At 33.0% G+C, this 11,972-nt stretch overlaps 1 long non-coding RNA gene across 1 annotated transcript; it reads right to left on the bottom strand.

Moving 5' to 3' along the window:
• Positions 1-2,423: 2,423 nt before the first annotated feature.
• LOC136064859 (uncharacterized) lies at positions 2,424-8,965 on the bottom strand. The gene is made up of 2 exons (XR_010626513.1): positions 8,838-8,965; positions 2,424-2,871 (listed from the first exon to the last, which is right to left on the bottom strand). It is a non-coding gene; the product is annotated as an uncharacterized LOC136064859 (long non-coding RNA).
• Between the last annotated feature and the right edge of the window lie 3,007 nt (positions 8,966-11,972).

Here is an 11,972-nt window from a genome sequence, read left to right on the forward strand (position 1 = left end):
CACTTAAACATGAGAAAACATTTTCTAGAAAATATTTTATTTCAAAACAAACATAGTAGTGCTTGTTTGTTGTAAAATGTTGGTTAAACCTGAAAACATTTCAGTTGACCGTAAAACCCTTTACAAAATTTTGTAAAATGTTTTCCACACAAAAACTTGGGCAAAACATTTTACAAATAGTTGAGCTCGCACAACCCCCCGCCCTTAAGTACTCCTTGTACACCCTCCACCCTTTTCCTCTTTTGCTCACAAAGGTGGTCTACATAGCCTTGAATCACAACGGTCACCACAATCTAGTTCGTGTGTGGTTGGAGGATTCAATGGCGGTTGGGTTTTGGTGAATTGTGTTGGCAAAGTTTCGATTCGCAATTGGGAGGCTCTAATAGCGGTTGAGGGGTGCCAATGGTAGTTGGGAAGCATTAATTTGGTGGCTGAGGGCAATGATCTAGTGGCCAAGGTCGTGGATCCCTTGAGGTTGCACCAAATTTTGTGGTTGGGGCCATGGGTCTAGTTGGTTTTTAGGCTGATCTAGTGGTGGCGAGGTCAACAAGCGTCAATTTGATGGTTGGTTGGATCGAGTTGCTCCAATTTGGTGGGTGGTAAGGTGGATTGTTCTAATCTTGTGGTGGCGGATAGGTTTTGATATGATATTTTTCCCCTTTTCATGGTAGGTCACACCACACACTTGTAAATGTCTTTACTGAAAATATTTTCAGTTCCAACAAAACCAATTGATCATTAATATCATCCTGCCCCTTTTTAAAAAACATTCGGATAAGTTTCATTGAAACACACTTTTTGATCCAAAACATCCAAATAAGGGGTAAGATACCCCCTCTCCTCTCCCTCTATCCAAATACACTCTTTCTTGATCTCACCAAAGCATACAATAGCTCTAAACTTTAGTATTAAAAAAAAAAAAAAAAGTTTGGTAAAAAAACTCTACAATTTATTATATATGCTTTATAAATTTTAATTTTTTAAAATATTATTCACTATAATTTATCAAAATGTTAAAAGTTTTTCAATTATGATTCTAGGTGTCTATTTGCCGCTAATTTTTTTTTGTTTAGTTTTCAGCTTGTTTTGTTTATATACAAATTTTTAAATTTTAAAGTGCAATTATACTTTAACTCATTTTATGCAAAAAGTCAAATAACCTGATATTATATTGACAAGATTGTAAAAACAATCTTCTCTTACAACCAACGTTTAAAATCAATTAGTGTCCTGGTAAAAGATGTCACATGTTTAAAATACTATATTATTTATAAATATTTTTTTTTAACTTTATTCCTTGCAATAATACCAAATGGGCAAGTTAGAGCATTTTCATAAGCTTTTGCAAAAAAAAAAAAAAAAGGATTTTTTTTATCACAAAAAATCACTTTATTTATTTTGCATTATCACTTTTACAACACACCATATATCTCTCTTTTTTTATTCTACACTTCATCATATTAAAACAATATATTTTCTATCTACAATCCTACACCATAAAGAGAAAAGAAAATTCTTAGATACTTCCGGAATACAAAAAAATGGTGTTTCATCATCTTATATATATGATTTTGCAAAAAAAAAAAAAAAAGGATTTTTTTTATCACAAAAAATCACTTTATTTATTTTGCATTATCACTTTTACAACACACCATATATCTCTCTTTTTTTATTCTACACTTCATCATATTAAAACAATATATTTTCTATCTACAATCCTACACCATAAAGAGAAAAGAAAATTCTTAGATACTTCCGGAATACAAAAAAATGGTGTTTCATCATCTTATATATATGACGTACCCTATCATGAATTTAATGAATGAACTATGAATGTGAGAGGAGAAAACATCACTTTTCGTGCTACGAAAATACCTAAAAATTACTTTTTATATACAGCCTATAAAATAATACATACCTAATAAAAATAAGAATTTTTCTTTACATAAGATTAAAAAAAAAAAATTCTTTACAACCTATAAATAGGTAAGATTGCAAATTTTTTGAAATATACAAATCTAGATGAAGTAAGTTTTGAGTGTCTTAAGGTAAGTTTGACATCAATTTTAAGTTTTAACTTTTAAGGGCCCGTGTGGTAGATGAGTTTAAATAGTGTTCTTTGTAATTTTTTAAAATACATGTGAGTAAAAAAGTGTAAAAATATGTATAATGTTGTTTAAAAACTGAAAGTAAGTGTTTGAAATGTCCTATTAAACAGGCCCTAAATTTTAACTCTTATGTAACTTTTTAAAACTTAACTTTTTCTCTTTTTTTCACTATTTCAAAATTTTTCAAGATGCAAGTATAATTTAAAACATTTTTAACAAAAATTTTTTAATAAAAAACTAAATAAACTGTTCTAAGTTTTTGTTATTGAATTTCAGTTTACCCAAAAAATAAAAAAATAAAAAAGTTGTTGCATCACACAATGTGAATACTCTTATTCGTATGACTTTAATTGGAGGCAACAAGTGAGGAGAGCAGAAAAAAAAAAACACAAGAGAATGGAGAATTCTGCTTTGGGTTTTGTGATTATCGAATTTAGACAAATAATTCAGCTCTCCTAGTCGTAGAGTTGCTAAGATCATAGACGTAGGCACGTAGCACGATCCTAGAGCGACAGCGACAAGAGGAAGAGGGGACAATGCTAATCCAGATGACAATGACTTTTTTAGTCAATTTGGCCACTTTCTCCCAACCGTCTGCTATGGGTTAGAAAATAAGAAACCTCGTCCCCTTTTATTTGTTCCCACTGCTTTTCCAGGCAATTTCTGAGGGCCAAAGCCTGCTTACTTTTGTACTTTAACTCTTTTCTGAAGGCACTACGAAACTTCGTTTCAAGTTCATAGGATTAAATCGCAGTACGCATCCCTGCAATAGTCAAGAAAGCGAGTCAATAATAATAAATAAAAGAAACGCAGTATTTGGCATTAGTCAAGTCAGGGACCACCCCCCTAGGTCCCTGCAGAACTGACAAGTCACATCAGATTCCTCTAGACTGTCACGGAAAGTGAGTGATACAACTTGTTCAACCATTTGACGTAACTGGAATCGTGTGAGTGGATTACTTGCTTGACGTTTAGGAGGGTGTTTGATAGTTTAGTTATAACCTACGTTTTAAACGTTACATATATTTTAACATACTTTTTACTTTTTACTCACATGTATATCAAAAATATTTAAACAATATTACTAAAATTCTTCTATCAAACGTAGTTTGCTTGATCTTTAGTTGTGGTAAGGCGTTTGAGCATACGTGCGGTCCTAGATTTCTTAGGGTCTATTTGGTATTATTATTTAAATAATAGTTTTCAGTATTTAGAATTTGTTTGATACGTGTGTTTAAACAACTATTTTCAAATTTTTTTTTAAATACATATGGGTAAAAAAGTGTGTAAAAATACATGTAATATTGTTTAAAAACTAAAAACATATATTTGAATTTGCTTCAGTTTTTTTAAAAATACATGTGAGTGAAAAAGTGTGTAGAAATACATGTAACGTTATTTAAAAACTGAAAACATGTGTTTGAATTCACATACCAAACAGACGCTAAATACCATAACACATATTTTCACAATACATTTTAACCCAAAGTATTTTCACAATACTTAAACAACTATATTAGAAATCTTTTACCAAACAAGCCCTTAATTTTAAATCTTAGGGGCACCAATATCAGAGATTGAATACCACTTTATTTTACATCTTAAAAACATATTCTATCTATTTTACCACCTCATTTTACAATTCACCAAACATTTTATTTTTTATTTTTATATACAACTTATTAAAATAAGATAAACTATACAAACAAATAATATAAACAAATCAATTCTCTCTTCCTTCTTTTCCTCTCTCACTCCATCAAACCCACATGACCACCACCACCAAACCGCAACAACCCACAACCAAAATTTCACCCCACACAACCGTCACAGCCAAAATCCACATAGCCACTGCCACCAAACCACAACAACCCACTACCACCAAACCCAGCCAACCCACAACCCCCATGCCAAAGCCACAACTCGTGAAACCCACCACCCACACCCATACATCCAACAACCCACACCACCACCTTAAAACCCACGCCACCACAATGTAAGCAACCAACCCATGACCCACCAACCCACAACCCGTAAACCTATATTAACCCATGAAACCCACGGTGAGAGGTCTGAGAGAGAGATTAAGAGTTAGAAAGAAGGGAGAAGAGATAGGCCAGAGAGTGAGAGAGGTGATGTTTGTGAGGAGAGAGACGTAGCTGAGATAGGAAAGAGGTGAAAGAAGGGAGATACAAGAGAGAGGCAGAGAAAAGAGAGAGATATTTTCAATAAAATAATATTTTATTTATTTATTTTTAGAGCAACTGTATCAGATATTTTAAACAAATCATATTTTTAGCACACCAAAAAATTACTTTATCTATTTTAGTATAGTATTTAATATTATACCTTACATCTCATCTCTTATTATAAACATTTCCCATTAAAATAATACATACCTTTTATTATTAAAAATAAAAACACACACCACCACCTAGTTAGCCACAAACCCCCACCACCACCACCGCCACCGCCACCAAATTTTGCAAATACATAAAACCCAAATGCAAAACCCACAAAATCAACCTAATTTCTTCAAATCAAGATATACAAAAACCCATAACTTGCAAAAACACCAAAAACCCAAAATTTTATAGCTGCAATTCGCGTAATGCAAAAACCCAACCTCCCTACCCCCAACCTGATTTCTATGAAATCGCAAGCCACCAACCCACTAATCACAGCCCTAAAAAACCCAACACATTGCAACCATTGCACAAAACACCGATTGCAACCCACAAACCCACTGATCTCAATGCCACCAATCGTAACTCACAAAAATTAAACTCATAAATAGTGGCGGCAAAAATCTCAACTTCAATTCATTTCTCTCCATCATTGAATTCCTCTACCTTACTTCTTCCTTGATCAATCTTGCTACGAATCTAGTGGCTATGTTGAGCTCAAAGAAGACAATCCAAGTGGAATTGGTGGGGAACAAGTTTTGGGCGTGGTAGGGATTGTGTTGTTGGCTAGTGGAGTGGCAATTGGGCTAGAGAGGTGGAGGTGAATTTGCTAGAGAGGATTTAGAAATTGGAGGATTTTCCAAAGAGAGAGAGAGATCAGTATAAGAGAGGAGAAAGAAATTATTAAAATAAATAGCATGGTTGTCATAACCTTCTATTAGTAGAAGGGTATTGTAACTCAAACCAAAATTTTTTGGCATTTGACACATCCAATGGAAGTGACTTTTTTGTGTTTGATGTGCTAAATGCTAAAAATTTAGCATTTAGCACATCCAATGGTAGTGCTATTAAGTGTGCTAAACAAATGTTAGTTTAGTATACCAAACTACTATTTTTGCTACTTTAATATACCATTTCATAATTCAACCTACATCTTATATACTATTTTATTATACAAGCCATTAAAATAAAAAAGTAAAATAGCAAACACAACAACTCAAAAACTACCACAACCAACATCACCAAACCCAACACCACCACATCAATCCTAGCATCACTGCATTAAAGGAATTAAAAGAAGTTTACCTATACAAGTTTGGCATTAGGAAGTTTAGCTCTAATAGCATCCTCAAGTTCCTTCCCTATAGGTATTGTACCTAACATCACTATCTGAATCGTCGACAAGTCATACTTATTAACTCAGGGCTTTTAGCGATCGCCAAAACAACCAGAGAAACAAAATGTGCAATTGTAACCTGAATTTATAAACCAACTCCAACAACTTAACAATCTCAAACTTTTGCATAATCAAAATTGCTACCCCAACTTGTAACCCTCAAAGAAAAACCGAGTTCAATGAATAAATATGAGACAACGAAAACACACAGAGTAAACACCCCATCACCAAACCCACAACCCACAACCACCACCACAACCCATAGTTATCACCACATCACCACCTAACATCGAGATCCACCAAACCCACATCACCACCTAACACCAAGATCCACCAAACCCATATCACAAATTGAGATCCATACCATCAAACCCACATCACCAAACCCATTGCCTAGAACTATGAGCAATGAGTCAGAGAAATAGTCAGAGTCAGAGAAAGATAGAGAGAGGCATGAGTGAGAGATTTAGGAGAGAATAATTTAATTAACAAAAAAAAAAGTAGCACTGCTATAGTAAAAAAAATTTACAAATTTTTTTCCAAGTGGCATATCAGATGGAGCCACTTTTTTGTTGTTTGGTGCTAAATGGCATTTTGAGTGTTTTAGCACCCCCAATGTTAATGCTCTAAGTATCTCTAAATTTTTCTCCTTATTTAGGATAAGAACGTACTAACCAATTTTCAAAACACCCATATCAAATTCTATACTCTAAATCTGATTTCATTTAAATATTATTTCTCTCACCTTTCAAAATACCTAATTTTATTTATCATAGTTCCCAAGACACAAAAAATAAAATAATGATTTAGGGAATGAACATTATGGCATTGCTTGAGTGGCCCTCAAGCTTGTTCAAGCAAGTCATTAAAACATAGTTTTCTATTTTTTATTATCTCTTCATTCTTTAACTTTCAAAGCAAGATCATTCATAAATTAGAACCTACATATATATCCACAAATATTCAACAAATCCCCTACTAGGTTTTTTTTTTTTTTTTTGATAGATGACAATCCCCTACTAGGTTTTATTATCTATATTTAACTTGGTTGACAATTTGTCATGCATAAAAGAAAGTGTCTTTTAACTTAAATAAAATGCTCAGGAAATTTAAAAAAAAAGATTTGTTTCCAAAATTTAAGGCTCCAATGAGTCTCACCTTATCTCATTATTAAAATTGACAGAATAACTAACATAAGGGGTGTATTTGGTACACCATCCAAGTTCATGTACTACATTAGCAAACAAATAAACGATAAAGGAGTCTTAGTGCAGCAACATAAAATTTCAGGGGGTCCTAAACATGATTATGAAAACCAAAACAGAAATGGTTACATGAAATTAAATATGAAAACCCCCAAAATTTTGTTTTGATCTAACCTAACATCTAACAAAGCATCGCATACCTCACATTTGATAAAGAATATTAGAACATATTGAGATGGAGACTCATATGATTTTTACCTACATCACCATATAATCAAAAGAAAACAGATAATATCATTAAACAAACCATCCAAAGAATCGGTTAATACCAAAACACACAAGTTACAGAGTAATTCCTAATCACATAGATCTCAAATCAAAATTAGAGAGAGAAATATCCATTTCCTTCAAAGCTCTAAGATCTAAATAGCCCACTAAATGAACTAATCAATGAGCACTCATCACATTAAGCTTCACGAATCTAGAAGAACGAGGCTTACAAAAATCTTTGGTACTTTTGGAAGCTTATAGAAAACCAATGAGAACTCTAGGAAAAGTTTTAAACTTTGAGGAATATTAGAGGAAAAGTTTTAAACTTTGAGGAATATTAGAGGAAAAGTTTTGCAAAATCACATTCAATAATTTTTCCTCTTCAAAATTCCACCCTTAACTCTAGATATAATAATGTTTTTTTAGTGATTCTCTAGGACTTTGGGACCAATGGTCATATCTCACTTATTTTAATTCTGACTAGTACCAAATTTGTGCATATTGAAGTTTCAAATGTCTACTTTCACATGAGAAAAATTCCATTTTAACATTCGATGTATTTTATGAGATATGAGCAAACAAGGAAAAAAACAAAGGTGACTTTATCAGTAGTACTTTAGGGGACTTTTGAGTCATGAATTGATCTAGAACCTTTGCAAAAGCCTCCAATGCTTTGTTTATCAAGGTTAGAGCTTTGCACCTTCATGATTAAGGATTGGGACTTGAGTCTATTTATTGGAACAAAATAGGGAGTCTACTATGAATATTATCTTTAAATGAATATCCGGGTTGACATTAAAACTAACTCCATGACAAAAGATTGAAAAGAATCCTCCTTAGTAATGAGATGGAAATTAGAGCAATAAGCATGAGAGTAGGTTCGATGATATTGTGAGTAATGGAAAGGAAGCACGGATACTTCATTTGTGGTGCCATTTTGGTGTCACACTCGTTGTGTCATTTGGGGTGTTGTACTAGTGTCGTACCAGAAGACTCTATAATCCTTGGGACACAGGTATTACCTAGATCAGGAAAATCTATAGGACGCTCAAGGTGCATCTCACATAGACCATGACACTTATGGAAAGCATTTGAGGCTCAAACATGATGAATTGGCTCTTGTCAAAGCAAGAAGTGGAAGCACTAGTGCTAGAGCTAGGAGCCATTATCCTGGAAACAATTAGACAAAATATGCAATGAAGATCAAGACATGACTCAATGGAACAACGCCTACATGAGATATCCCTATATGCTTGAGTAAAGGTATTTCCACAATGATGTATGGAAATTATAGGGCAAGTGTGAAGGGTTTATACCATAAAATACCAAGTAGATAGGCCATTATCAAGGTCTACAACACAATCATGCTATACAGGCGATGATTATTGGACAAAATTTCACTTGGCCATTTTGTCGAACACTTAGCGTGCGTAGTCAACACAACCAGGAATGTGTTAACGACCACCCATGAAAATGGTCTAACTTTCACACAAATAGCCTTCAAAGCTTCAAAAGGGAACAAACCCCACCGTTGTCAACCAATATAATAGAGAAATTTTGGTGGAATTTAAACACAAATCCAACCTTTGTGAAAAAAAATCCCAATTTTCATGCCCCAGATTGAAACTAGATGAAATGCATGGTGAAACGAGATGGGATAGCGTAAGATTACCTCAATGATGAAGGAAAACCTGAAATGAATACAGTAATCTTGAAATAATTTCAGGTTGGAAGCTTGAGGGTGAGGGGGGGTGAAATTTCGCACTACCGAGAAAAAAAGCAAAACTGACCCCAAATGTCGTGTAATAACCATTTAAATTAGGTTTGGAACAAAATTCGGTAAAAAAAAAAAATCTAAATTCGGTCTATTTTAAGTAAGAATTTTTAATTTACATCCTTTCTGTTTTAGATTAGCTTATTTTGTTAAAATTAAAAATTTTTACTGAAGTTATAAATAAAAGTAAAAAGTAGCTGAAATAGTACAACAAACTCATAAATAATACCAAAAAGTACATTAAAACTCATAAATAGTAGCAAAAATAAGAAATATAGTAAAATAACCTAACTTTTTAATTTGGAGCCAAACGCATACTTACCCTTCAAAACACTCAACATTTTTACATTATATTTTATTAAAATATCAATTTTTCTTGATTTTTTAATTATTTTTCTTTTTTCACACACAATAATCATTATTCACTTTATTCATTCAATCTCAAAATGCGTAAAAAAGAAATAAAAAACTATATGCAAAATGAATAATATTAGTATAAATTTACACAATTACTTTAACAATTTTGCAAATTTACACTTTTTTAACTTGATTGATTGATGTGGACGATTTTGTAGGTTGAATGTATAAAATTGATACATTTTTCTATTTTGTATTGATTGATGCAAGTGTTCTTCTTTTTTTTTCTTTTTCTTTTTTCTTTTTTTTTCTTTTTGAGAGAGAATTTCAATTTATAGTATCCGCTATTGATAATAATTCTTTGTCATCATACCAATACACCAATTAATTTTTTTTTTTTATGAAAATGCTCTTAGAAAATTAAAAAGACCCTATTTTTCTCAAGAAAAACACTCTAAAGACTTGCCAAAAAAAAAAAATTTGGGTTCTTTCATAAAGAGATAAGCATGTTTAAACAAAGTTTGAGCAAGTAGTGTGTAAATTTAAACACTAAAAGCAAGTTATTACAAAAGAAATAGTGAGATGGCTAAATGCCATACAAGAAACCAGAACATAATGTACACACAAAATATCACTAAGGTTTGATAGACACTATCCTCTAATGAGTTACATCATATGAATGATGAATCCCCCTTATTGTTTGTCATTATTAAAAGAATTCTACATTTTTTTTTAAAAACAAAATTAAAGTACACCACATTTGAATCTTATATTTAAGTTCATGCTTAATTATTCACATTTACCCCTTTTACGTGTCTTTATGTTAGAATTTCTTTCGCTTTCTCTCTTGTGTGTGTTTGTTTCTCAAAAAAAGAAAAAAAAAGCTTATGAGATCTAGCTTTTCTATATGCAGGAGGATAATTTTTGAAGAACAGAGAAATTAGCTGTAAGTACTCATTTATGCATTTCTCATTAGAGTGTCTAGTATTTCATCAAAATTCTCAATATTTACAAGTAGGTTGCATGACCGATTGACACTAATCATTCACTCAAGGGCCACAATACTCACTCAAACTTATTGATGCATACATTTGCTAACTAGCTTCACAAATGCACTACGTCATTGTACGAATGCACAAGGCTAAAAATGGATTTCACAAAGCTTACTCTATTTTAGAAAGATTTCAGATTTTTTTTTTTTTTAATCAAAACTTAAAAAACAAACAAAACTATGGGAAAAGGGAACTAAGGACTAAATAAATCTAAATGAGATGCGATGCATAGTGTATGCAAATGCAATGCAGGATGTGCATGAATGTCCGCTAATGATATAAAGAATTGAAACAAGGATGGAGGAGCAAATTTGATCTTTCCTACTGAGAGGAAGATGGGTTGGATGGACCTTCACCAATGTAACCTAAGCTAATCCTATCCAACTAAGTTTTAGGATGCACAGTGTATGCAAATGCAATGTTAGATGTGAGCATGAATGTCCACTAAGAGCATTTACATTCGAAAATTGCATCTTATCTTATTTTACTATCTCAAAAAGTTATTTTATCAATTATACCATACCATTTTACAATATAACCTATATCCTAAAACTCTATTTTTTTTCCCCATTTTATTTAAATATTCGTTTTTATTCCTTTTTTTTTTTTTTTCACTTTTTCTCTTCCTTTTCCTCTCTCTCCCTCAACCTCTAGCACCAGTCACAATAGATTAAACAAAAACAGTTCAACACACAGTCACCCACATAGCCACCATGCCACCACCAAACACACCGTCACCCCCACATATCCCAACACCACCCACTGGACCATCAAACCAAAACCAAAACCACATTTAAAAAAACAAGAAAACAAAAAAAATTAAAATTAAAAAAAAAAAAAAAAAAAAAAAACCCATCAAAGCATTAGTTCAAACCAAGCCAAAACCCCACCATCAGAGCCACCATCAAACCAAGCCAAAAAAAATCACCACAATCTTCGATCTTCACCAATCCACGCCGATCCCAAATCCCAAATCCAAAACCCAGCTCCAATCCAAACCCATCGGCCACAACCGATCCAAACTCACACTGATCCCAAACCCAAAATCCAAAATCCACCAATCTCCACGATCCAAACCCACTGGCCACAACTGATCCAAACCCATGCCACCACCTGACCTATGATACTACGATCCACCTATCCAAACTCATCACCTAACCCACGACTCCAAACCCATCACCTGACCCACCTTCCAAACCCATCACCAATGGAGCTTCGTTTTGGGATTTTGCAAACAAAATCTTAACCAAACCCAAAAACCTTTGAGAATCTTGGTTTGAAGAGAGATTGATAGAGTAAAGAGTTAAATGGGTAGAGCTGTCTAAAGTATTGGGTTTATGAGATGAGTAAATCGGCTTGGTGAAGCTTAGCGATGACGAGAGAGAGAGATGAGAGATTGTATGAATTTGAGAGAGAAGAGAGAGGCTTGATGAAGCTCAGCGATGGAAAGAGAGAGAGATGAGAGACTGTGTCATGTGAATGAGAGCGAAAGCTGATATTTAGAATAAAATATAATATTTTGTTTTACAATTGAGCTACAGTGCGATTCTATATTTACAATCGCAATGTAGCACAATTGCAATTTTTTTTTTTTTTTTTTTTTGCAATAGTAGCTTTTTACAAG

Source organism: Quercus suber, unplaced genomic scaffold, assembly GCF_002906115.3.
Source record: "Quercus suber isolate HL8 unplaced genomic scaffold, Cork oak 2.0 scaffold_783, whole genome shotgun sequence".
Taxonomy (NCBI): Eukaryota; Viridiplantae; Streptophyta; class Magnoliopsida; order Fagales; family Fagaceae; genus Quercus; species Quercus suber.